The 27,463-nt window shown below is 42.7% G+C and overlaps 1 pseudogene; it reads right to left on the minus strand.

Annotated features, from left to right (window-relative positions):
• Positions 1 to 1,024: 1,024 nt before the first annotated feature.
• LOC135228688 (uncharacterized) lies at positions 1,025 to 27,463 on the minus strand (annotated as a pseudogene).

Genomic DNA, 27,463 nt, shown 5'->3' on the forward strand with positions numbered 1-27,463 from the left:
CTACAAACGAACCCTGATCAAAAGGGGGGAAAATTTAGAACAGAATTTCAAATTCTCATAGAATTCAGACTTTGCAGAGGCTGGATGAACCCCTGAAAGTATTGCTCTGAGATAATCTTTAAACCTTAAACCAAAATATCCCCGGGAGTCTTCTTAAAATCGAACAATAGTTTAGCTTAATTAGTGAAAAACATCAGCCTTAGGAAAGCTGGTAACGGGGACCCAAGGTTGAAAGCTGCAGAGTGTTGACATATTGTAACAGGAGGGTGTTGACATGTTGTGCGTGGAGTTGGCAATGAATGTCACAAAATAATACGTGTATTAACCATTTAATGAGAAAACTAATTTGCTCTTAAACCTTCATCTAAAGTACAACAACAAAAAAAATTTTTTTAATTGCCTGCCTTGAGCATTGTGCTCTTTTAAGATCTAGCTGTATGGGATCAAATTGACAATAGCAACTGGAAAGATTAGATAGAAATCTTAGAAGGCAGTTTATGTTAATGAGGGAGGAACAACTCAGAAAAGGAGAGAATGGCTGCACAACTTGAAGAATGTAATCAATGTCATTGAATTGTACATGTAGAAATCGTCGAAATGGTGATATGTTCTTCTGTGTATATTCTCAATAACAACAAAAATAGGCTCCCAAGGGACCAGTGAAGCTAGGTGTATTCATCAGTTGAGGTGTTCTTTGGTGGTTATTGGATAATTTGCCTCCTGCAGACCTCCCTGAGACTCAACCATCTGAGTGCCAGGGCAGTAGTGGCAGGAGGTTCCCAGGCCAAGCTAGTCTCTGTCTCCATATTTACCTGGACCAGCAGTACCAGTGTTACCTGAGGACTTGGTAGAAATGCAAATTCTCAGGCTCCACCCCACCCCAGACCTACGAACTGAGAAACTGGGAGTGGGAGCCCGGCAATCTGTGCTATTATAAGCCCTCCAGGAGATTGTGACTCCAGGTTGAGGACCACTGGCCTGGGAGTGTGTTTCTGCTCACCCAGCAGCGAGACGTTCAACTGCCTTAAAGCATTTGGACAGCCACAGGCTGTCGTCTCAGGCCAGGGACTCCGACCTCCCCGCCGCAGTCGGCGAGCAGCCCCCAGTGCGCGGTCCCCGCCAAGCCTCGCTGGGTCCTGGTGCTGAGGCCGATGGCCTTGCAAGTAGAAATGACGACCGTGAGATTCCGCTCTGATTTATTTTGTTCCATCCAGGGAAGAATAATTTGTTTCGTATTGGAATCAAAGCGCCTCTCCCGGCGCTTCCGTTTTATCTCTGCTGCTCTCGGGCGAGTGGGAGGAGGCTCGGCGGACGCCGCGGCTGCTTCACATTAGGGCAGGCATGGTCCCCATTACGCGGCGGCTCCGCGCACAGCCTATCCCAGCTAACCGGACGCAGCTGATCGGCCTCTGCCCCGCGACACCCGCGGGCCCACCAGGCGAATACCACTCGCCAACCCACCCCTCCCTGTCCTGTTACGTAGAGAAAAAAAAAAGAGAGAGAGAGAAAGCGAAGCGAAATTGAGTGGCTGGAGCCTGCAGGAGAAGTCAAAACAGCTCACCTCCACTGCTTCGCTGTCTCAGCGCCGGTCGTGACACCATTAGTGGCGCTCTTTGGGGTGAAACATTGTCCCCACAAGGACAACACAGGCCCCTCCCTGTCTCTTCAATGGACGTAAGTTCACAAACCTCTTGGCTTTAGGACCCGTACCTGCCAAAAGTGGCACCTGAAGAGAAGGAAAGCACCACTGGACTTGCCTAGAGCTAGTGAGCAGGACAGTGTTTCCATTTCACCTGTTTACACAGAACAGAGCACGAGCCCCTCACAGCTGCTGGGGGTGGAGAGGGCATAATAGACCTTTTCTCAAATCCACTAAATAATATCAGAACATCAATGAAAAGAATACCAAAAAACTACACCCAGTCCCCTTGTGTTAGCATGACCTTAACACCGCCTGTAGACAAGGGGAGACACTGAAAACAGCCCCAGCACCCACTGGAGAAGGGCGTGGTCTCCATACACCTTGGCCAAATCCAGGAGGCCAGTGCCTTGGAGGAGCAGTTTGAGTTGTGCAAATGGTTAAGCACTAGACTGCTAACCAAAAGGCTGGTGGTTTGAGCCCACCCAAAGGTGCCTCCCAAGGCAGGCCTGGCAATCTGCTTCCAAAAGGTCACAGCCTGGAAAACCCTATGGAGCAGTTCTACTCTGCACACATGGGGCTGCCATGAGTCAGAATCAATTTAATGGCAACTAACAGATACCTGGATTCCCAAGAGTGGGAAAGGGCCTACGCTTGGGACCTCCCAGTGCTTGAAGACATAGCCAGACACTACTACAACCACCAGAGCACAGAATGTAACACAAAATGCTCCAATGTTGAGGTCTAAGTTCACACTTATTTTCTTTGATTTTATTTTTTAAAAATTTATTGCACAAACAATATTGTAGCACTCATGGCAATTTAAAAATAGGATGAAAAGCCAGCAATCACCCAAAATCCGACCACAAACAGAGCAGTTATTTTCATTTTTCCATGTTTCTGCACAGTTTATAACTAACAACTGCATGCTTTCCACTGTGTGAAGGAGGCCTGATTTATTTAACTCCACCATTTGGGATGTTTCCAACTTTTTCAATATTATAAAAAGAAATAATTGTAATGGAAATTTCTGATATTTGAGGATTTCTTTCCTTTAAATTATTTCTTGAGAAGTGCACACTCTGAATTTTAATAGTTTTCACATAATTTTTATATAAAAAAAATTATATAAGCAATGTATATTTGCCATAGGGAGTTAGGAAAATTAAAAACATTATAAATATAAATAAATCCCAGCTCCCCTTTTGCTCATTAAGCTTTTTTCACCTCCAAACTCTTAGCGCACGTGTTCCCTATACCCCTGCAATTTGACTCGCTCTCATCTATCAGGTCTTGATTTGTGTTTCCTGGATGTTTGTCTTTTCTGTACTCTTAATTGTAGTATTTTTTCATTTGGATAATAACAACCATAATGGCTATTTTTTATTGGGCACCTATTTTCTACCAGGTATAATATAACATTATCTCACTTAATCCCCAGAAATTATATCTTATTTTCTTTTACTACATGAGGAAATTGAGGCTCAGCAAGACTAACATGTACAGGATCACCCAGCTTGTAAATAGCAGTGCTTGGACAGACACTAACTCCACATTCACATGCTTTCCACTGTAAGAATTACATTGGTAGATGACCTCTAAAATGTCCTCTGATTTAGGATTATATTAATCTAGTTGTGACTGATAACCTGCTGTATCTTTGTATCAATTACAATACCTTTAGATTAAAAAAAAAAAAAAAAAAAAGCAGTGAGGGTTTTATTATCTCACAATAGAGAAAACTCAGAGATTCATGGCTCCAGGCTATGGGTATAATCACTCAAAGACTTGCTATTTGCCATCTTTCCCTTTTGTGAACCATAGCAGGTCCAAGCATGACATTTAGACTAAAAAATGTCCAATGGAAAAGGAACCATCTCTTCCAAGCCTTTTTTCTTTAAGAATCTGGACCACTTTCCCAGAAGCCCCTAGCAGACCTCCCCACTCATCTCATTGGCGAGGACTAGTCATATGTTTGGAAACCCTGGTGCTATGAGTCAGAATCCACTTGAGGGCAGCAGAGCGGGAGTTATATGTTTGTTCCTAAACCAAATGCTGGCAAGAGTGTGACCACCATGGTTGGCTTAGGTTAACTGTGGTGTCTTAGTTCCTACTTTTGTTGTAAAAGAAAGAACACAAGTGGTTGACTTTAAAGAACAGACATTTATTTTCTCTCAATTCTGGGAGCTAAAAGTCCAAATCAAGGCTTGCTTAGTTCTGGTTCAAATCCCTGCTGAGATTTGCATTTGTAACAAGTTCCCTGCTGAGAATTTGAATTTCTTGGGAACTTGTTACAAAAGCAAATTCTCAGCAGGGAACTTGTTAGAAATTCAAATTTTCAGCAGGGGATTGAACCAGACCAACCCAGTTTGAACTCCTCATCCAGATAAGGGTTTTGGCCTGGTCAGATCCTTCCTTGTCAATAATCCCTGGCATTCCCTGCTTCCCTGGCTTTGTAGGCGATCCTCACATGATGTCTGTCTTCCCCAGTTTGTGTGTGCACGTCTGTAGTGTGATGGATCATTTTGGTGTGGCCTTTCTCACCATGGTCTTATAACTCCCACCCAATTGATTAGGTGGGACTGTGCAAATAAGGTAATTGTGGCCCACCAAAGGGATTGGTCAGTTTTGCCATCCTGCTAGGCTTGAAATGAGCCTTCCCAGAGATGGGAAAGAGAGGATCTCACCACCACCAAGGAAGAAGTGCCAAGAGTGAAGCATGTCCTTTGGACCCACGATCCCTGCCCTGAGAATCTCCTGGAACCAGGAAATCTACAGAGAGAGAGAGAGCTGTAACACTAAAGATGGTGAGAAGTGGTGGCAGAGAGACCAGCAGGAGATGGCACAGTGGGCTTCCCCACCCACTAAGGGAGAAAGCTGAGTGCCTTGGAGTAGGAGGCTTGCTGGAGGTGTAGAGTACCTCCAGGCACTTGGTGGAGCTAGGTTTGTGCTTCGGGGCACTTATCGGCAGAGCTAAAAGAGCTTTGTAACACTTGCCTGAGTAGAGGCAGTTGCTGAGGGACTACAGAGAGGTGTGCCTGCTGGCACAGCTGAAAAGAAGCAGTCCTAATGGAAGAACTGTGTCCTGAGCGTTCCTAAACCTGAATTGTAACCTGTTACTTCCCTGATAAACCCCATAATCATACTGTCTGTGAGTTCCGTGTGGCCATTGCAATGAATTATCGACCTCAGTAGAGAAATAGAGAGTGCCATGGGAGGGACGGTTGGTGTCAGAATTGGCAAAGATGGCGGAGAGGAGGCATGTTTGGCCTCTGCCTCATAGGGACCAACCTTGGACTGTTAAATCTTGATTATCCTTCCCGCTTGTAAAGATAGAGGAGGTCAGACACCACCCCCATGTCATTTTTACAATGTCTCTGTATCTATGACCCATAGTGACCCTATAGGACAGAGTAGAAACCATAGGGTTTCCTAGGCTGTAATCTTTACAGGCAACCTTGGGCAAATCTGCTGCAAAAGAGCTGTTTAAAGTGTTAAAAAGCAAAGATGTCACTTTGAGGACTAAGGTGTGCCTGACCCACGCCATGGTATTTTCAATTGCCTCATACACATATGAAAGCTCAAAAATGAATAAGAAAAACTGAAGAAGAATTAACACCTTTGAATTATGGTGTTGGTGAAGAATATTGAATACACCGTGGACTGCCAGTAGAATGAACTAACCTGTCTTGGAAGAAGTACAGCCAGAATGCTTCTTAGAAGCAAGGATGGTGAGACTTCGTCTCATGTACTTTGGGCATGTTATCAGGAGGGACCAGTCCCTGGAGAAGGACATCATGCTTCGTAAAGTAGCAAAAAAGAGGAAGACCCTCAACAAAATGGATTGACACAATGACTGCAACAACAGACTCAAGCATAACAACTATGCGGATGAAGTAAGACCAGGCTGTGTTTCATACTGTTGTACACAGGGTGACTATGAATTGGAACCAACTTTATGATTATTGCACCTAACAGTAATAACAATAACAATCTTTATAGGAACAGATAACCAGGTCTTTTCTCCCACAGAGCCACTGGTGGGTTCAAATTGCAGATTTTTTGGTTAGTAACTGAGCTGTTAACAATTGTACCATCAGGGACCCTTATTCTGTATCTACGCTGCTCATTATATAACTCAGAATTGATTAAATTTTGGATCCACCATATACTAGTATGATCAGCTAATTACATTACACTACATTGCATTATGAAAAGACTTTTACATTACATCTACAGGTACAGGGACCAGAATTTCAATACATATTTTGGGGGGATGAAGTCAATCCATAACATGTGGTCTTCCCAGGAATGGGCCTAGAGTCCCATGCAGTATTTGAGCTACCTGCATCCCTGAGCAAAATCAGGGTTCTCTAAAGAAGGAAGAGAAGGGGAAAGGGCTGTTATGAATGCAGCTAACACCATAATCTTAAAAGAAAATGTACAAGAATTTTAACATACGTGAGCCACAGGTGAAAGCAATTTGAGAATTTTCTCCTCCCACTTGGAATATTATTGTTACTAGTTGCCTTACTCATCTAGTGCTGCTATAAAAGAAATACCACATGTGGATGGCTTTAACAAAGAGAGATTTATTCTCTTACCGCCTAGTATGGTAGAAGTCCAAATTCAGGGCACCAGCTCCAAGGGAAGGCTTTATCACTCTGTCAGCTCTGGAGGAAGGTCCTTGTCATCAATCTTCCCTTGGTCTAGGAGCTTCTTCTCACAGGAGCCCAGAGTCCGAAGAACGTGCTCTGCTCTCAGTGCTGCTTTCTTGGCGGTATGAGGTCCCCCTGTCTCTCTGCTTGCTTCTCTCTTTTACATCCCAAAAGAAAGTGGCTCAAGACACAATCCAATCTTGTAGGTTGAGTCCTGCCTCATTAACATAACTTCCACTAATCCCATCTCATCAACATTATAGAGAGAGGATTTACAGCACATAGAAAAATCACATCAGATGACAAAATGGTGAACAATCACACAATACTGGGAATCATGGCCTAGACAAATGATACACATATTTTTGGGGAACATGATTCAACCCATGGCACTAGTCTTTAAATCTCCATATAGTTGTAAATAAATCAGTTCAATGTAAATTGTTGAATTATTGTGTTTTAGTTCAACTATGAAGTTCCTATAAATGACTCTCAATTGTATGCCCTGAGTCTGGACTGCCATCAGGATCAGTAGTCTCTGTTGTCTAGCCTGTATCTCTCTTCCTGCATTGCCCACCTCTCCCAAGACCTCTCTGCTTCTCCTGTATATCCCCCTCTTGTCTGCTTTATCGACTGGCTTTCTCAGACCACTAGCTGCCTCTAGGATTTGGTGCACATGTGGCCACCAAGGCTCTTCCAGCCTCCAATCCCTCTGCAAACTGACAACTTTCCTTGGCAATTCCTAGTTCCAGTCTCTAAGAGAGGGACTCTGGGGTCACTCATCCTATCAAGTCAAGCCACCTCAGAGGTTGCTAGCTGACACCCGGAGTGGCTGCTCTGGCATCATGGACCACCCCAGGTCCGATCAGCTCTGACCAAGGAAGGGGGCAGTGTTACCTGTCACAAAATCTGACTGGTAATGTCTGAAACCCTGGTGGCGTAGTCGTTAAGTTCTATGGCTGCTAACCAAGAGTTTGGCAGTTTGAATCCACCAGGCACTCCTTGGAAACTCTGTGGGGCAGTTCTACTCTGTCCTATAGGATTGCTATGAGTCGCAATTGACTCAACGGCAGTGGGTTTGGTTTTTTGGTTTTAATGTCTGCCCCTTTGGGAAGGTCCGGGTATGGGGGAAGGGTGCAGGTACTTTTTATTGTCTGTGGATGGACAAGTAGGCAAGTCCAGAGACCAACATGGAGCTCATTTTGTTTTTCTGTAGCCAAATCTATACCTCCAAGTGAGTCAACTCCATACCTAATACAAATCTGAACATACCATCGATGCTCCACAATACATGCTGGCTGGTCAACCTGTCATAGGCCAGTGCTTATCCAACTTTAGCATGTGTACAAATTACCTGGATCTTGTTAAAATTTTTATTCACAAGGTTTGGGGTGGGGCCTGAGATTCTGCGGCTCATCTGTACCACACGTTCAGTTATAAGGCTGTAGGTGATTGTTGACTTCTTTTCAACCCAGAGTATCTGTGGTTTTAAGATTTCGTGAACATGCATCCTTCTCTCCTACTGGGCTGCGTATGACCTGCTACCATAAAGCCAGACTGCTGCCTCCATCAACACCCTTTGTAGACAGTCCCTCTGCTTGAAATGTCTCCCATGACTCCATACTCTCCATACCCCAAAAAGAAGTCCTCTACAGCAGGGTTTCTCAACCTAGGCACTGTTAACATTTTGAGTCAGATAATTTCTTGTTGCGAGGGACCTCCCCATGCATTGTAGGATATTTAACACCAGTCCTGCCTCTACCCACTAAATACCAGTAGACACACACACACCACAATTAATGACATCCGAAAATGTTCTGGACACTGCCAAATGTCCCCCTTGTTGCTCCCTATTGAGAACCACTGCTCTCAGAGTTTGAATCAGAACGTACATTTTAACAAGATCCCAGGTGATCTGCATGCACGTTAAAAATTTGAGAAGCATTGCTCTACGAATCAGCTCCAATCCAAATACTCTCTGCTCTGATCCCTCAACCATGCTTTCTGTATCTCTCATAGACAGGTCCTCACACACCTTTTGTGCTGGCATTTAGCTGTAGCTGGACCCCAGCTTGAGCCTGAGTTGTTCCTAATGCAGGGATTCAGGTATACCTGGATAAAGCCCATAGATGCAATTTTTTTCCTACCTGGCATCTATTCTCAGTTCTTCTACTAAAAGCACCCTTGTTGCTGCTGGGTTTTTTGTTTGTTTTGATAAACTACTCCCCCCCTCTGCCTCCCCGCCGCAACTCAACAGAGCAGATGGGACTGACACACACACTGAACTCCACTTTCATGGGAGGGAATGTCCTGGGCCGGGACAATCAGTATATTTCACCCCCATCTTTCACAGGGAATGCTTCAGTGGCAAGCAAGTGAACTAAGCCAAGGAAACCCAATTCCAGAACTTTTGTAGGGACTAAAGGCAAAGAGAAGTTCACTTTCTACTAGGATTGATAGCTATAGGGAAGATATAAGCCTGGAACTTGCGGGGGCACCCATGTAGAGAAAGCCTGCCTGAGAGTGAAGCCAAACAGGAAAGCAGAACAGAGAAAAAGAAAGAAACTGAGTTCTACCACTTTGTTCCAACTCCTGGATCCAGTCATACCTGAAGACTAGCCATGACTTTTCAATGACATTGCTATAGATTGAATTGTGTCTCCCAAAAATATGTGTTGTAAATCCTAACCCCTATACCTGTGGTTACAATTCCATTTTGGAATGAGTTTTCTTTGTTATATTAATGAGGCAGTATTAGTGTAGAGGGAGCCCTGGTGGTGCAGTAGTTAAGCATTCAGCTGCTAACCAAAAGGTCAGCAGTTCGAATCCACCAGCCACTCTTTGGAGACTCTATGGGGCAGGTCTACTCTGTCCCATAGGGTTGCTATTAGTCAGGATCAACTTGATGGCAATGAGTTCTGTCTCTATTAGTGTTGGGTGTGTATTAAATCAATCTCTTCAGAGATTTAAAAAAGCAAATTAAGCAAACAAGCAAACAAGCACAAAGGGGGAGGAAGATACATGTCACATGATCACCAAAGAACAGCACCTGAAAAGAGACAATGACTTTCTCCCAGAGCCAACAGAGAGAGAAAGCCTTCCCCTAGAGCCAGCATCCTGAACTTGGACTTCTAGCCTCCTAACTGTGAGAAAATAAATTTGTGTTTGTTAAAGCCAACTACTTGTGGTATTTCTGTTACAGCAGCACTAGATAATTAAGACAGAATTTGGTACCAGAGAGTGGGATACTGGTCTAATAAACACCTAAAATGTGAAAATGGTTTGAAATTGGGTAATGAGTGGAGGCTAGAAAAGTTTTAGGGTGTCAAATAGTAAAAGCCTAGGAGCCCTGGTAGCATAGTGGTTAAATGCTTGGCTGCTAATCAAAAAGCCCATGATTCAAACTCACTCTGTGGTAGAAAGATGTGGCAGTCTACTTCCGTAAAAAGTAGAAACCTATAGGGTTGCTATGAGTAGCAATCAACTCGATAGCAATGGGCTTGGTTTTGGTTTTAACAGTAAAAGCCTAGATTACCTTGAAGAGACGGTTGGTAGAATTATGGACATCAAAGGCAATTCCGGTGAGGGCTCAGAAGGAAGTGAGGGGAACTATAGAGAAAGTATCATCTTAGAGAATACATATGGCACTGTCAACACAACATTGCTAAAAGTGTGGACATTAATGTGCTTCTGGTGAGGCTTTAAAAGGAAATGATGAATATTTGATTGGACAATGGAAGAAGGGTGATACTTTTTATGCAGTGCAAAGAGCTTGTGTGAATTATGTTCAAATGTTTAGTGGAAGGTAGAACTCATAAGTGATGAAGTTGGGTATTTGGCTGAGATTTCTAAGCAAAATCTTAAAAGGGCAGCATGGTTTCTCCCTACTGCTTACCATAGAATGAGGAAGGAAAGAGATGTACTCAAAAATGAACTGGGCAGAGGTGGGGCCAAGAAGGCAGAGTAGTCAGACACTTCAGTGATCCCTCTTACAGTAAATAAAGACCAAAAAAAAAAAAAAAATCAAGTGAAACAATTATATATACGACAAGTGTGGAGCCCTGAAATCAAAAGCAAAGTTAGGAAACAGACTGAGTAGCAGGCAGAAGAAGAGGCGGTTCAGAAGTGGTGAGGAGTTGCCAGGCCTGAATCCCTGGGAACCCTCAGGCACCATTCCCTGGAGTGGCCATGGTAGAGCTGGTGGTAGCGTTCTGGACACAGTTTTCTCAGAGACAGACAGTGAGCCACACAGCCTATTCACACCTCCAGACCCAGAGAAGAATGGCGCTCTTGGCAAAAGCTAAGTACTTGTGTTTATTTTACCATGCCCCCAGCCCCCAAGCTGGCTTCAGTGGCCGTCGATTTCCCTGGGCCTGAGATAGGTCCTGCTGTGTGTCCTGAGCCATTCTCCCAGCCTTGGAGAAGGAATAAATTCCCAACTGGGGGAAAAGATAATCTGCCAGCTCCACTAAGCTGGGGCACTCAGGAGAGAAGTGGCTCCCATCCAGGCAAAAATGAACTGTGGACTTTGAATAGCTCTCACAACCACATGGACTTGTGTGGGCCAATTTTAGGAGAATAGGCCCTTGTTGGCACGGTGCAGCTGTTTCAGCTGTGCGGTGGAGAGGCGGGCGTTTGATGTTTGATACTGCTTCATCCAATAAATAGGGTCCTCACCTATCTACATCGGGGCCTAAGGACTGGTAGCTCCACCAACGTCACCTAGCCACCAGTGACAGAGGCCCAAGGATAAGTGGTACCTCCCAGTCCTTACAACCAAAAGCACTGGGTGCCCATGATCCAGCTGCAGAACCACCCACCTGTGCGCTCTAGGGAACAGGGATGCACTTGCCTCACAGACACTCAGGGGATGGTTGTCAGTCAGTCCCCTTCCTTGGTCAGAGCATGACCCCCTGCTGAAACTAGATATCTGTGCCTACACCAATCACCCCTGCCCCTCTAAGACTGTAGGACAGAGCCTCTACCACACACTTGATGAACAACTAATCTGGACACCTGAATCCATACAAGAAAAGCAAATGGACTCCTAAGCTCATATACCTGGGAATAGCTCTAGCCATCTGGTGACAGGACATTAGAGCTTCAAGGATGAAAATAATCAACCTAGCTCACTCAAGCAGCTTATATGGGCATATCAAAACAAAACAAAACAAGAAGCTAGGATACGGTAAGCAAACATAAAATAAACAAACACAATAATGCATAGATGGCTCGGAGACAACAGTCAATATCAAATCACATAAAGAAGCAGACTATGATTGTTTCAACAAGCTCTGAAAACCAAGACTGAAGGAATCTTCCAGATGAAGGTTTTTTCCTGGAATTACCAGATGCAGAACACAAAAGATTAATATACAGAATTCTTCAAGACATCAGGAATGAGATCAGGCAAAATGCAGAACAAGCCAAGGAACACACAGATAAAGCATTTGAAGAAATGAAAAAAGGTTATTCAAGAACATAATGAAAAATTTAATAAGCTGAAAGAATCCATAGAGAGACAGCAATCAGAAATTCAGAAGATTAACAATAAAATTACAGAAGTAGACAACTCAATAGAAAATCAGAGGAGCAGAACTGAGGAAATGAAAGGCAGAATTAGTGAGATTGAAGATAAAACACTTGACACCAATATTTTTGAAGAAAAATCAGACAAAAGAATTTAAAAAAAATGAAGAAACACTAAGAATCATGTGGGACTCTATCAAGAGAAATAACCTATGAGTGATTGGAGTACCAGAACAGGGAGGGATAACAGAAAACACAGAGAGAATTGTTGAAGATTTCTTGGCAGAAAACTTCCCTGATATAATGAAAAGTGAAAGGATATCTATCTAAGATGCTCATCAAACCTGATATAAAGTAGATCCCAAAAGAAAGTCAACAAGATATATTATACTCAAACTTGCCAAAACCAGAGATAAAGAGAGAATTTTAAGAGTGACTAGGGATAAACAAAAGTCACCTACAAAGGAGAGTCAATAAGAATAAGCTTGGACTACATGGCAGAAACCACGGACGCAAGAAGGCAATGGGATGACTTAAATAAGACATTGAAGGAAAAGAATTGCCAGCCAAGAATCATATATCCAGCAAAACTGTCTCTCAAATATGACGGAAAAATTAGGACATTTCCAGATGAAAAAAAGTTCTAGGCAACTTGTAAAAACCAAACCAAAACTACAAGAAATACTAAAGGGAATTCTCTGGTTAGATAATCAATAATTACCAGATATCAACCCAAGACTGGAACACAGGACAGAGCAACCAGATGTCAGCTTATAAAGGGAAACAACAAAAATAAATCAAGATAAAAAACTGCTCAAAACAGGGAAACAGTGAAGTCATTACGTAAAAGATGACACCACTAAAACAATAAAGAGGGACTAAGAAATGTAGTCCCTTCATATAGAGATGAAGTCAAGGCAATATAAAGATATAAAAGTCAGGTTTCAACATAGAAACATAGGGGTAAATATTAAGGTACCCACAAAGGAGACTAACAATCCTACTCATCAAAATAAAGTACAAGAAAAAGAATCAGCAAGAAAAAAAAAAAAACAGCAAATAAGAGGAAAAGACAATACATAAACTACACAGCACAAAAAATTAAGCGGGAAAAAGAAACTGTCAAAAACACACACGAAAAAGACATCAAAACAACAGCACTAAATTCATACCTATCCACAATTTTGCTGAAAGTAAATGGACTATATTCACCAATAGAGACAAAGAGTGGAGAATGGATTTAAAAAAATACGATCCATCTATTGCTGCCTGCAAGAGACTCACCTTAGACTTAGAGACAAAAACAAAGTAAAACTCAAAGGACAGAAAAAAATATATATCAAGCAAACAACAACCAAAAAAGAGCAGGAGTGGCAATACTAATTTCTGACAGAATAGACTTTAAAGTTAAATCCACCACAAAGGATAGGGAAGGACACTATATAATGATTAATGGGACAATATACCAGGAGGATTTTTTTTATACCAAGAGGATATAACCATATTAAATATTTATGCACCCAATAACAGGGCTGCAAGATACATAAAACAAACTCTAACAGCATTGAAAAGTGAGATAGGCAGCTTCACCATAATAGTAGGAGACTTCAACACACCACTTTCAGTGAAGGACAGAACATCCAGAAAGAAGCTCAATAAAGACACGGAAGATCTAAATGCCACAATCAACCAACTTGACCTCATAGATATACACAGAACACTCCATCCAACAGCAGCCAAGGATACTTCCTTTTCCAGCGCACAGTGAAGATTCTCAAGAGTAGACCACATATTAGGTCATAAAGCAAGCCTTAGCAGAATCCAAAACATTGAAATATTACAAAGCATCTTCTCTGACCATAGGGCCATAAAAGTGGAAATGAGTAACAGAAAAAACAGGGAAAAGAAATCAAACACTTGGAAACTGAACAATACCCTGCTCAGAAATGACTGGGTTGTAGAAGACATTAAGGATGGAATAAAGAAATTAATACAATCCAATGAGAATGAAAACACTTCCTCTCAGAACTTTGGGACACAGAGATAGCAGAGGTCAGAGGTCAATTTATATCAATAAATGCACACATCCAAAAAGAAGAAAGGGCCAAAATCAAAGATCTATCCCTACAACTTGAACAAATAGAAAGAGAGCAACAAAAGAAACACTCAGGCACCAGAAGAAAGTAAATGGTAAAAAATTAGATCAGAATTAAATGAAGTAGAGAACAGAGAAATAGTTGAAACAGTTAACAAGATCAAAAGCTGGTTCTTTGAAAAAATTAACAAAATTGATAAACCATTTGCCAAACTGACAAAAGAAAAACAGGAAAGGAAGCAAATAACCCGAAAAAAATGAGATGGGTGATATCACAACAGGCCCAACTGAAATTAAAAGAACCATATCAGATTATTATGAAAAACTGTACTCTAACAAATTTGAAAACCTAGAAGAAATGGATGAATTTCCAGAAACACACTACCTACTTAAACTAACACAAACAGAGGTACCCACCAACCCAGTGCTTATGAGTCGGTTCCCAACTCATAGCGACCCTATAGAACAAATAAATAGTCCCATAACAAAGGAAGAGATTGTAAAGGTAATTTCAAAACTCCCAACAAAAAATAAAAAGCCCTGGCCTGGGAAGCTTCACTGGAGAGTTCTATCAAACTTTCAGAGAAGAGTTAACACCACTACTACTAAAGGTATTTCAGGGCATAGAAAAGGATGGAATACTCCCAAACTCATTCTATGAAGTCAGCATATGCCTGATAGCAAAACCCGGTAAAGACATCACAAAAAAGAAAATTACAGACCTATATCCCTCATGAACGTAGATGCGAAAACCCTTAACAAAATTCTAGCCAATAGAATTGAACGACATACCAAAAAAATAATACATCTTGACCAAAGTGGTATTCACTCCAGGTATGTAGGGATGGTTCAGCATTAGAAAAACAGTGTAATTCATCATGTAAATAAAACAAAAGACAAGAACCACATGATCTGATCAACTGATGCAGAAAAGGCATTTGACAAAGTCCAACACCCATTCATAACAGAAACTCTCAGCAAAATAGGAATAGAAGGCAAATTGCTCAACATAATAAAGGGCATTCATACAAAGCCAACAGCCAACATCATCCTAAATAGAGAGAGTCTGAAAGCATTCCCCTTGAGAATGGGAACCAGACAAGAATGCCCTTTATCACTTTTTTTTTTTAATTTTTATTGTGCTTTAAATGAAAGTTTACAAATCAAGTTGGACTCTCATACAAAAATTTATAAACAGCTTGATATATACTCCTAATTTCTCTCCCCCAATAAGGCAGCACACTCCTTCCCTCCTCTATTTCTTTTCCAGTCCATTCAGTCAGCTTCTGATCCTCTCTACCCTCTCATCCCCTCTTCAGACAGGAGATGCCAACATACTCTCATGTGTCTACTTGATCCACGAAGCTCATTCTTCACCAGTATCATTGTCTGTCCCATGGTCTAGTCCAACCTGTGTCTGAAGAGTTAGCTGTAGAAATGGTTCCTCTCTTGGGCTAACAGAAGGTCTGGGAACCATGACCTCTGTGGTCATTCTAGTCTCAGTCAGACCATTAAGCCTGATCTTTTAACAAGAGTTTGGGGTCTGCATTCCACTACTCTCCTGCTCCCTCAAGGGTTCTTTGTTGTGTTCCTCGTCAGGGTAGTCACCAGTTGTAGCCAGGCACCATCTGGTTCTTCAGGTTTCAGGCTGATGTAATCTCTGGTTTATGTGTCCCTTTCTGTCTCTCGGACTCATAATTACCCTGTGTCTTTGGTGTTCTTCATTGTCATTTGATCCAGGTGGGTTGAGACCAATTGATGCATCTTAGATGGCCGCTTGCTAGCATTTAAGACCCCAGGTGCCACTCTCCAAGTGGGATGCAGAATGTCTTCTTAATAGATTTTTTTAAAAATAATTTTCATTGTGCTTTAAGCCTTTACCACCACTTCTATTCAACATTGTGCTGGAGGCCCTAGCCAGAGTACTTAGGCTAGATAAAGAAATAAAGGGCATCCAGATTGGTAAGGAAGAAGTAAAAGTATCTCTATTTGCAGATGACATGATCTTATACACAGAAAACCCTAAAGAATCCTCAAGAAAACTACTGAAACAAATAGAAAAGTTCAGCAGAGTATCAGGATACACGATAAACATGCAAAAATCAGTTGGATTCCTCAAAACCAACAAAGAAAACATTGAAGGGGAAATCACCAAATGAATACCATTTACAGTAGCCCCAGGAAGATAAAATACTTAGGAATAAATCTTACCAGAGATGTAAAAGACTTATACAAAGAAAACTACAAAACACTACTGCAAGAAACCAAAAGACACCTATGTAAGCGGAAAAACATACCTTGTTCATGGATAGGAAGACTTAACATTGTAAAATGTCTACTCTACCAAACGCCATCTATAAATACAATGCAATTCTGATCCAAATTCCAATGACATTTTCTAATGAAATGGAGAAACAAATCACCAACTTCATATGGAAGGGAAAGAGGCCCTGGGTAAGTAAAGCATTACTGAAAAAGAAGAACGAAGTGGGAGGCCTTACTCTACCTGATTTTAGAACCTATTTTACCGCAACAGTAGTCAAAACAGCCTGGTACTGGTACAACGACAGATACATAGACCAATAGAACAGAACTGAGAATCCAGATGTAAATTAATCCACCCATGGGCAGCTGATATTTGACAAAGGCCCAAAGTCCATTAAATGGGGAAAAGACAGTCTCTTTAACAAATAGTGTTGCCATAACTGGATATCCGTCTGCAAAAAATGAAACAAGACCCATACCTCACTCCAAGCACAAAAACTAACTCAAAATGGATCAAAGACCTAAATATAAAATCTAAAACAATAAAGATCATAGAAGAAAAAATAGGAACAATGCTAGGAGCCTTAATACATGGCATAAACAGTATACAAAACATTACTAACAATTCACAAACAGCAGAAGAGAAACTAGATAACTGGGAGCTCCTAAAAATCAAACACCTATGCTCATCCAAAGACTTCATCAAAAGAGTAAAAAGATTACCTACAGACTGGGAAAAAGCTTTTAGCTATGACATTTCTAACCAGAGTCATGATACTGCAAAAACTCAACAACAAAAAGACAAATAACCCAATTAAAAAATGGGCAAAGGATATGAACAAGCACTTCACCAAAGAAGACATTCAGGTAGCTAACAGATACATTAGGAAATGCTCACAATCATTAACCACTAGAGAAATCCAAATCAAAACTACAGTGAGATTCCATCTCACTCCAACAAGGCTGGCATTAATCCAAAAACACAAAATCATAAATGTTGGAGAGGTTGTGGGGAGACTGGAACAGTTCTACACTGCTGGTGGCAAGGTAAAATGGTACAACCACTTTGGAAATAATTTTGGAGCTTCCTTAAAAAGCTAGAAATAGAATTACCACACAATCCAGCAATCCCACTCCTTGGAATATAGGCTAGAGAAGTAAGAGCCTTTACAAGAACAGATATATGCACACCCATGTTCATTGCAGCACTGCTCACAATAGCAAAAAATAGAAGCAACCAAAGTGCCAATCAATGGATGAATGGATAAATAAATTATGGTATAGTCACACAATGGAATACTACGCATCAATAAAGAACCATGATGAATCCGTGAAACATTTTATAACATGGAGGAATCTGGAAGGCATTATGCTGAAGGAAATTAGTCAGTTGCAAAAGGACAAATACTGTATGAGACCACTATTATAAGAGCTCAAGAAATAGTCTAAACAGAGAAGAAAATATTCTTTGATGGTTACACGAGTGGGGAGGGAGAGGGGTATTCACTAATTAAATAGTAGACAAGAAATATTTTAGGTGAAGAGAAGGACAACACACAATACAGGAAAGATCAGCATAACTGGACTAAACCAAAAGCAAAGAAGTTTCCTGAATAAACCGAACACTTGGAAGGCCAGCGTAGCAGGGACGGGGCTCGAGGACCATCTAGGTCAACTGGAATAATAAAATCTATTAAGAAAACATTCTGCATCCCACTTTGGTGAGTGGCATCTGGGGTCTTAAACACTAGCAAGCGGCCTTTTAAGATGCATCAATTGGTCTCAACCCACTTGGAGCAAAGGAGAATGAAGAACACGAAAGACCCAAGGTAATCATGAGCCCAAGAGACAGAAAGGGCCAGAGAAACCAGAGACTACATCAGCCTGAGGCCAGAAGAACTAGATGGTGCCCGGCTACAGCCGATGACAGGGAACACAACAGAGAACCCCTGAAGGAACAAGACACCAGTGGGATGCAGACTTCAAATTCTTGCAAAAAGACCAGGCTTAAAGGTCTGAGTGAACCTAGAAGGGCCCCGGAGGTCATGGTCCCAAGACCTTATATTAGCCCAAAATAAGAACTATTCCCAAAGCCAACTCTTCAGACAGGGATTGAACTGGACCATAAGATAGAAAATGATACTGGTGAGAAGTGAGCTTCTTGGCTCAAGTAGACACATGAGACAATGTGGGCAGCTCCTCTCTGGAGGGGAGTCAAGAAGGCAGAGGGGGACAGAAGCTGGCTGAATGGACATGAAAATAGAGGGTGGAGAGAAGGAGTGTGCTGTCTCATTAGGAGGAGAGCAACTAGGAGTATATATCAATGTGTATATACATTTTTGTAGGAGAGACTGACTTGATTTCTAAACTTTCACTTAAAGCACAATAAAAATTAAAAAAAAAAATGAACTGTGCAAAATGAAACCAGAGCTTAAAGATTTGGAAAATTCTGTTGTACAAAGGACACCTGCCCTAAAAGTCTCACTAAGGGCTTGGTGACTCTATTTTTAAAGAAATTAGGCCTGTGACTGATGGATCTAACCACCTACCACAGTAGAAAACCTAGCAGCTTAGGCTGAAGGGGACAGAGACAGAAGGAAAGGAAGGAAAGCTGTCTGCCTCTTGGAATTCTATAGGCAGAAAACAGGCCAAAGGAGCTGCATCCACTGTCCTCCAAGAAAAGAAGGACCATCCCTGGATAAGCTCAGAGATCAGCAGAACTGTTGGAAGGAACGTAGAAACACACATGAAACATTCCCTAGTGACTCCTGGAAGAATGTGGGGGTTGGGCAGTTTTGCAGCCAGTTGGAGTCTTGCATTCTGCCAACGGAGACCAGAGCCACGGAAGCCTGGGTTAGAGCCACGTACCCTCAGTGCACACAGATAGGAAAGGCTTAGCGAGTCTAAGTTCCAATAACTTTGCCTGGGGACGCCCTAGGGAGGTGGCAGACACTTGGAGGGGATGAACACAAGGCTGTACCTGTGACCTGAGCACTGAGGATCCCAGCTTCACCAGCATGGAACTGAACAGCAAAGATGCTAGGCCCAATGGGACCATGCAGACTAGGACAGCAAACAACTTGGCAGTAGTATCTGAAGACCAAAGGCTCAAGGCCTTGACATGAGGCAGGATGGGGGCTTAGAGTCAGAATTAGGATCATCTGAAGAGGACCACAACTTGCGCTATTTCTTTCACACTTGAGTTTGTGGAACAGCATTAAGTCCCCTATGTGACATCTCTGCCTGTAGAGGGATGCTATCTGAGGAGGGACAGGCCCATGTGTGTGCCCGAAGAGACTTGGGAAGGGAATGCCAGTAGCAGAGACCTGCCGGAGCCCTGTAACTGGGAGCCAAGGTGTCGCTAGCAGTGGGGTCTGAGGCATTCTCTGAAGCCCCAGATGGGGCAGCCTCTCTCATGAGCATAAATACAAACAGCCCAACCTGGAACCACTTAGGAAACAGAAACCAAACTTTGGCAAGTAAAGGAACAGACTGGTGAGAAAACTGCTTTGCAAGTGAAAGCAACTGGAAATTTTGGGCTCAAGGCTCCAGGTGGAAAGCACCTCACCCATCACCCTGTCCAACCCCTAAGGAAGCCAAAAACCAGACAGAGGAGGGCGCTTGCCCAAGGTCACACAGAGAGCTAATGACACAGCCAGGCCTCCTGACCCCAGGCTCTGTGCCCTGTGCTGAAGACCTCCCTCTAGATGGAAAGATCCGTGTCCCAGTGAGGAAAGGGACGAGGGTTTCTGTGTCATGTGTTTGTCTTCACACCTGGACTTCACACTCCAGAATATTATACTAGGAGCTCTTTGCTGCCTTGAGATAACGTCCACTGCCCTGACCCGGGGAGCTGCAGCCTTATCTATTGCACCAAACCAGTCCCAGCCTTGTCAGTTAGATGGTAACAACAGTAACCAGTTGCCATTGAGGGGATTCTGACTAATGGTGGTCCCATGTGAGCCAGAGTAGAATTGTGCTCCGTAGAGTTTTCAGTGGCTGGCTTTTTTGGAAGTAGATCAACTGGCCTTTCTTCCAAGGCGCCCCTGGTTGGACTTGAACCTCCCTTTGGTTAGCAGTCAAACGTGTTACCTGTTTGCACCATCCAGGGACTTCGGTAATAACAGTTGCAATCATTTATTGATTGCTTACTCTGTGTCAGGCACTCAGATAAACTCAATAACAAATGCATGAAACAGCTGTTATTATCCTCATCTTACATAAGTCAAAACCAAGAGCTTAAGCACACAGGAAGTTGTGAACCAGGCCTGGAACCCCAATCTCCCCACCTTGTCCACAACTTCCCTACTACCTCACCACTTCCTCTCACACAGTTGCTAGAGCACAAAGAGTTGCTTCTAGTCCCCAGGTTCTCAGCTGCTGCTGCACATTAGAATCACTGGGGAAAATCAATTAAACAATGCTCAGACCCCACGCCGAGAGATTCAGATTCAGTTCGAATCCCCTGGGGAAGGTTAAAAATACTTATGCTTGAAGCAACACCTCTGACGAACTGAAGCAGAATCCTGGAGGTGGGCTGAGTATTGTCCGTTTAATCAGTTTTTCCCAGTGATTCTAATGTGTGGTAGGGCTGAGAACCCCTATCCAAGGTGGGAGTGAAAGGCATCAGCACCTTTCTCTGCTGAGTGTAGTTTATCCAACAGAAGATAATATACAACCTAAAGGAAATCAAGTAGCTATAGAACAGCTTGTGGGGAAACTAGCAAATATACTTGCTCTCCCAGCATAAAACTGACCATTTCCCCCCTCTTTTTTTTTTTTTTTTTTTTTTTGGCCAAACAGGGCTTGATAATGATTTATTTCTGACCTTTTAATGCCTTCTGTTCTTAATGATTTTCTGTCATTTCTATCTAGTACAGACTTGAAACTTGGTCTCAGAAGTGCTTAGCTTTATGTTGCCACTTGACTTTCAACTTCCATTTTCAGCACGGAAGGGTAAATCCGTAATTCTCACTCTGGTTTCTCCAGGTTTGTCAGGCACCTGAATGGGATTATGACATAGATCTGCAAGGTGTTTCATACACTTTTACTTTAATTTTGACATAAACATGGAATGTCTTAGGACTTTAGGAACTTAATTATTATGATAGTTACCCTCGCCTTTTTCTTTGTTTGGAATTTTGGTTTACTGCTTTGATCTTTTCTGTCCCCTGGCCTGTCAAGAAATTATATAAAAAGAAAGAAATTAAGGGGCATCTTCAGAGAGATGTCACATTGGCTGACAACTGTCTCTTTCCTGAAGACTTCCTTTTCTTTTTCTTTTTTTTTTAATTGTACTTTAGATGAAGGGTTACAGAACAAACTAGTTTCTCATTAAACAGTTAGTGCACATATTGTTTTATGACGTTGGTTAACAACCCCACTACATGTCAACACTCTCCCTTCTCAATCTTGGCTTCCCTTTTACCAGCTTTCCTGTTCTCTCCTGTCTTATAGCCCTTGCCCCTGGGCTATTGTGCTCTTTTAGTCTTGTTTTGTTTTATAGGCCTGTCTAATCTTTGGCTGAAGGGTGAACCTCAGGAGTGACTTCAATACTGGGCTAAAAGAGTGTCTGGGGTTCATACTTTCAGGGTTTCTCCAGTCTCTGTCAAACAAGTAAGTCTGGTCTTTCTTTGTGAGTTAGAATTTTGTTCTACATTTTCCTCCAGCTCTGTCTGGGACCCTCTATTGTGATTCCTGCCTCCTCATTTTGAAGCAGCATATAGTGAGTACTCTTTGATTATTTAATTACAAGTACTAAAGAGTGAAATTAAGTTTAGTTCATTTGGGCAATAAATATTTGGTGAGCATCTGCTGAGCGTCAAGCACTGTGCTGGGCAGCTAGATTTCACACAGTGCCTTTCTTTAGCCAACTAGTGTTGAATGGAGCAGTCAGACCAACGAAGCAATGTGAGGGGTGCAATGACCGAGACCTGTCCAGATGGCCATAATTCTAGAGACAGTGACACTACCACAGACTGGGCAGGTGAAATGCTGAGTTTGATACTGCGAAGCCTGTGTTTTCAGAGACTCATACCCTGAATGGTTGCCTCCCCTTGGTCTGTGAGGCCCCAGAGTGCTTGGGACAGCCAATCCCCTGTGAAGGGAACCAGTCAGGGTTCCCAGGTGCCCATTGGGAGATCCAGATAGTCTTACCTGTTCCACCAGCCCTTGATGAAATGAGAAAAACTTCCATTTAAATACTCTGGTGTTAAACAATAGTTTAGCTTAATTAGTAAAGAATGTATGCCTTGAGAATTGTGCTTTTTAAAGAACTGTATGTACAGGATCAAAGTGACAACAGCAACTCAAAAAATTAGATAGGAAACTTAAGAAGGAAGTGAAGTTATGTTACTGGGGAGGAACAAGGAGGATATAGGAGGATGAGAATGGTTGTACAACTTGAAGAATATAATCAGTATCACTGAATTGAACATGTAGAAATTGTTGAATTAGCATATGTTCTGATGTGTATATCCTCAACAACAAAAACAAAAATTAAAAAAAAAAAGACTCTGGTATTAAAATGTTTCTTCTTTTCTGAACTAATGCTATTAATAGAATTTAGTTTTGCTAATGTGCTTATGCGGCAAAACCAACAACTGACAGGTCTATGTTGTTCCCCCAATAACTGAGGGGAACATTTCATGGTATCAGAATCTGGGAACCACCAAACTAGGCAAAGGCCTGGGACCTCATGAGAGAGAACCTCTGGGAACCTAAGCTGCTGCACCTGGACTTGTCTCCACTCCATCTACCCATGTGCAGTACAGTGAAGTAAACTGCTTTAATATGACCCTTCCAGTCATGGTCTTGTAACTCCCACAAAATGATTGGGTAAACCCAAAACCAAACCCATTGCCATTGAGTTGATTTCAACTCATAGTGACCCTACAGAACAGAGCAGAACTGCCCCATAGTTTCCAAGGAGTGCCTGATAGATTCAAACTGCCGACCTCTTGATTAGCAGCCGTAGCTCTTAACCACTACGCCACCAGGGAATAAGGTGCTTGTGGCCCACCAAGGGGATTGGATGGTTTTTCTAATGCATGGAACCCTTGTGGGGGTGGGGCTACGCAAATGAGGTACATGAAACCCTTGCAGGGGATTGGTTAGTTTGTGGTCTTGCTGGGGGCCAAGGCTTGAAATTGATAAGGAGTTTGCTATACATATAATCAGCTTTCCTGACAGGTTTTAGGGAGAAGGAGCTGTAACACTGAATACCATGAGAGATGGTGAGAAGAGTGGCAGCAGCTTGAGCAGCAGCAGCTACAGAGGGCCTGCTGGACAAGAGGCTTGTTAATGGAGTAGCGTGCCTCTGGGCACTTATCGGCAAAACTAAAGAACTTTGTAACACTTGCTGGAGCAGGGCAGAGGCAGAGTGCACAGGGCCCAGGCCAAGAGTACAGTGCCCAGTGACAGCAGACTGAGAAAAAGTTGTCCTGATTGAATAACTGTATCCTGAGGTGTTCCTGTTACTTCCAAGTTGATCCTGGTCCTGACCTGTAACCTGATACTTCCCTAATAAACCCCATAATCCTAAATACAGTTTGTAAGTTCTGCAAGATGTTGCAGCGAATTACCCAACCCAAAGATAGGGAGAGTACTGAGATGGGGGTGAGGGGAGCGGCTAGTTGGTGTTAGAGATGATGGAGTGGTACAGCAGTTTGCAGAAGTGGGGTATTTGGGACATCTTTAACCTCCACATTATTGGAACCACCTTTTTGCTGATTTTTATAAAAGAAATTATTCATTTAGGCAGCCTAAATAAACCATACAAATCATCAGCTCTTTGAAAGAGGACACCTATGTTTTGGAGCATGATATCAGCAGAACCGTTGAGCTGGAAATTGTCCAGTGTCTATTTATAACAAATAAACATAGTTTTGTACTATGTTAGATAGAAAATGAGGGGAGCATTTTCCAGCCCTTGAGACTGTTGCTATTACTAGAATCTGCACTTCTGGGACTGGACACCCCTGACCGAACTTGAAGAGTGGACCACAAATGAATTCACCCTCTAACTCAGCAGCACACTCCCAAACCCCACTGAGCTTGGAGTCCTTGGTTTCTGCCAGTCTGGACCTGGGGTACTGGCCAGTCACTAATGTGACTGTAAGAAACTCAGATCAACTGAAAAAGAGGGTGTTTTAGGCTGGGTTCTCTAGAGAAGCAAAACCAGTGAAGCGTATACATACATAAAAAAAAAATTTTTTTTTTTTTTTTTTAGAGAGAGATTTATCTCAAGGAAATGGCTCACTTGGTTGTAGAGCCTGCCAAGTCACAAATCCATGGGTCAGGTGTCAGGTGTCAGGCTAAAGGCTTCTCCTGACTCACATAGCTGCAGGTGCTGATGAACCCAAGATCCTCAGGCCAGACGGCAAGTTGGCTCACAGCTGCAAAGGCTGACCAATCCAATATCAGTAGGTAAGATGGCAGGCTACTGGCCCAAGTCCCAAAAACTGGAGGTAAGATGCTGACGAGCCAAATGTAGAATCCATAGCAGAGAAAAAGCCAGCAAAATTTGTAAGAAAGTCCGCATATAATGGATGTAGGCCACACCCCAAGGCAAATCCCTTTCAACTGATTGGCTACTCACAGCAGATCCCATCATGGAGGTGATCACATCATTATTATATGACTGCCAAACTACATCATAACTGCCAAATCATGAAGAATCATGGCCTAGCCAAGTTGACACACAACTTTAATGATCACAGTCCACTCCTTGTCAGCTTCGCACATGTATACTTCTCCTTAAACATGTAAAGACCAAATTATAAAGTCATACTTGCACCTAACTTGATACAACTAACACATGTACAACCGAAAACGCACTAGCACTGTTTACATCTTATACTTTATAAGTAAAGAAAACAAAAATATTTGATGCACACATACAAGGAAAAAATACTCATAACAATTACAGTCTTAGTTTCTGTGACTGGTCACATAATCATAACTAGTATTTAGAACCACCTTCTTCCACCAGCCATGCCGTATTGCCTTTGCCCTCAGCAAGCACCTCAGCTGATTGTGGTTCTCTGCCTGGTTGAGTAACTCAAACCTTCATTCCTGTGTTAGTCATCTAGTGCTGCTATAACAGAAATACCACAGTCTACTAGTTTAGAAGTCTGAATTCAGGGTGCCTGTTCCAGGGGAAGGCTTTCTCTCTGTTGACTCTTGAGGAAGGTCCTTGTCATCAGTCTTCCCTTGATATGGGAGCATCTCAGCACAGGAACCTCAGGTCCAAAAGATGTGATTTACTCCGAGCACTGCTTTCTTGGTGGTATGAGGTCCCCATGTCTCTCTGCTTGCTTCTCTCTTTTATATCTCAAAAGAGATTGGCTTAAGACACAATGTAATCTTGTAGATTGAGTCCTGTCTCATTATCATAACTCCCGCTAATCTCAACTCATCAACATCATAGAGACAGAATTTACAAAATATAGGAAAGTCACATCAGATAACAAAATGGTAGACAATAACACAATACTGGGAATCATGGCCTAGCCAAATTGATACACATAGTTTTGGGGGGCACAATCCAATCCTTCAGAATTCCTGAAGGATCTGGGCCATTAGTAGTCATGTCAGAATCGGTTGCTGCAGTTTTTCATGGACTTTAATTATAGGGCATGGCAGCACTAAGAGGCGCCCTGAGGGATCTCCTGCATTCCAGACATACTCTTCTTTACGTCCATTACATAATATCAATCTGACTTCCTCTTGGTGATCACAATCAATCACACCAGCCGATATGATAACTCACTTTTTTATCTGTTGATCCACAGGCAGAAGGAGCCCAAAGTGGCCAGGTGACATTCTTAACTTCCAGTTCAATGGAAATCAGTGATGTGTCTCCTCATGTGAGCATTCCTCCCTTTGGAACTAAGACCTCTAGACCTACAGAGCACAGGGTCACAGGGACAGGAAGCAAAAACTTTTCGAGTGGGTCACTAGGGGTAATAGTGAGTGTTGCCACTCCCATGTTCACCCCTTGATTCCTGGACCCATGAATCAGGGCTATGTGAGAAACAGCAGTATATACTGGACACTGGTTTAGAGCATATACAGCCTGCTGGAGAACATTACCCCAATGCTGCAACGTATTGCCACCCAGCTGGCACCATAATTGTGTTTTTAGAAGGCCATTCCATGGTTCTATCAAGACAGCTGCTTCAGGATGATGAAGAAAATGGTAAGACCAGTGAATTCCATGAGATTGGGCCCACTGATGCACTTCATTTGCTTTCCCTTCATCTGAGGAGATGCTGTGTGGGATTCCATGACAGTGAATAAGGCATTCTGTAAGTCCATGGATGGTAGTTTTGGCAGAAGTATTCCATGCAGGGAAGGCAAATCCATATCAAGAGTAAACGTCTATTCCAGTAAGAACAAAATGCTGCCCTTTGCATGATGGAAATGTCCAATGTAATCAACCTGCCACCAGGTTGCTAGCTGATCACCTAGAGGAATGGTGCCATATTGGGAACTCAGTGTCGGACTCTGCTGCTGGCAGACTGAACACTCAGCAGTGGTTTCAGCCAACTCAGTCTTGGTGAGTGGAAGTCCATGTTGCTGAGCCCACGCATAACCTCCATCCCTGCCACCATGGCCACTTTGTCCATGAGCCCACTGGGCAATGACATGAGTGACTGAATAAAGAGGATGGCTGGTTTTCACAGAATGTGTCATCCTACCCACTTGATTGTTAAAATCCTCCCCTGCTGAAGTCACCCTTTGGTGAGCATTTACATGGGACACAAATATCTTCACATCCTTGGCCCATTCAGAGAGGTCTATTCACATACCTCTTCCCCATACTACCTTGTCTCCCATTTTTCAATCACAATCCTTCCAAGTCCCTGACCACCCAGGCAAACCATTGACCACAGCCCATGAATCAGTATACAATCACACATCTGGCCATTTCTCCTTTCAAGCAAAGTGAACAAGCAGGTGTACTGCTAGAAGCTCTGCCCATTGGGAGGATTTCCCTTCACCACTGTCCTTCAGGGAGGTCACAGCAAGGAGCTGTGGTACTGTCACTGTCTACTTTCAAGTGCTGCCTGCATATCGTGAAGAACCATCTGTAAACCAGGCATGAGTTTTCTCTTCCTCAGTCAACTGATCATAACGAAACCCCCATGAGACCACAGGTGCAGAAGGTGATGTGACAGGAGTGGAGGCCATGGACATTTGGGCCACTTCCTCATGCAACTTACTTGTGCCTTCAGATCCTGCTTGGGCCAGTCTCATATATACCCCTTCCAT

This window comes from Loxodonta africana, chromosome 26 (assembly GCF_030014295.1).
Source record: "Loxodonta africana isolate mLoxAfr1 chromosome 26, mLoxAfr1.hap2, whole genome shotgun sequence".
Taxonomy (NCBI): Eukaryota; Metazoa; Chordata; class Mammalia; order Proboscidea; family Elephantidae; genus Loxodonta; species Loxodonta africana.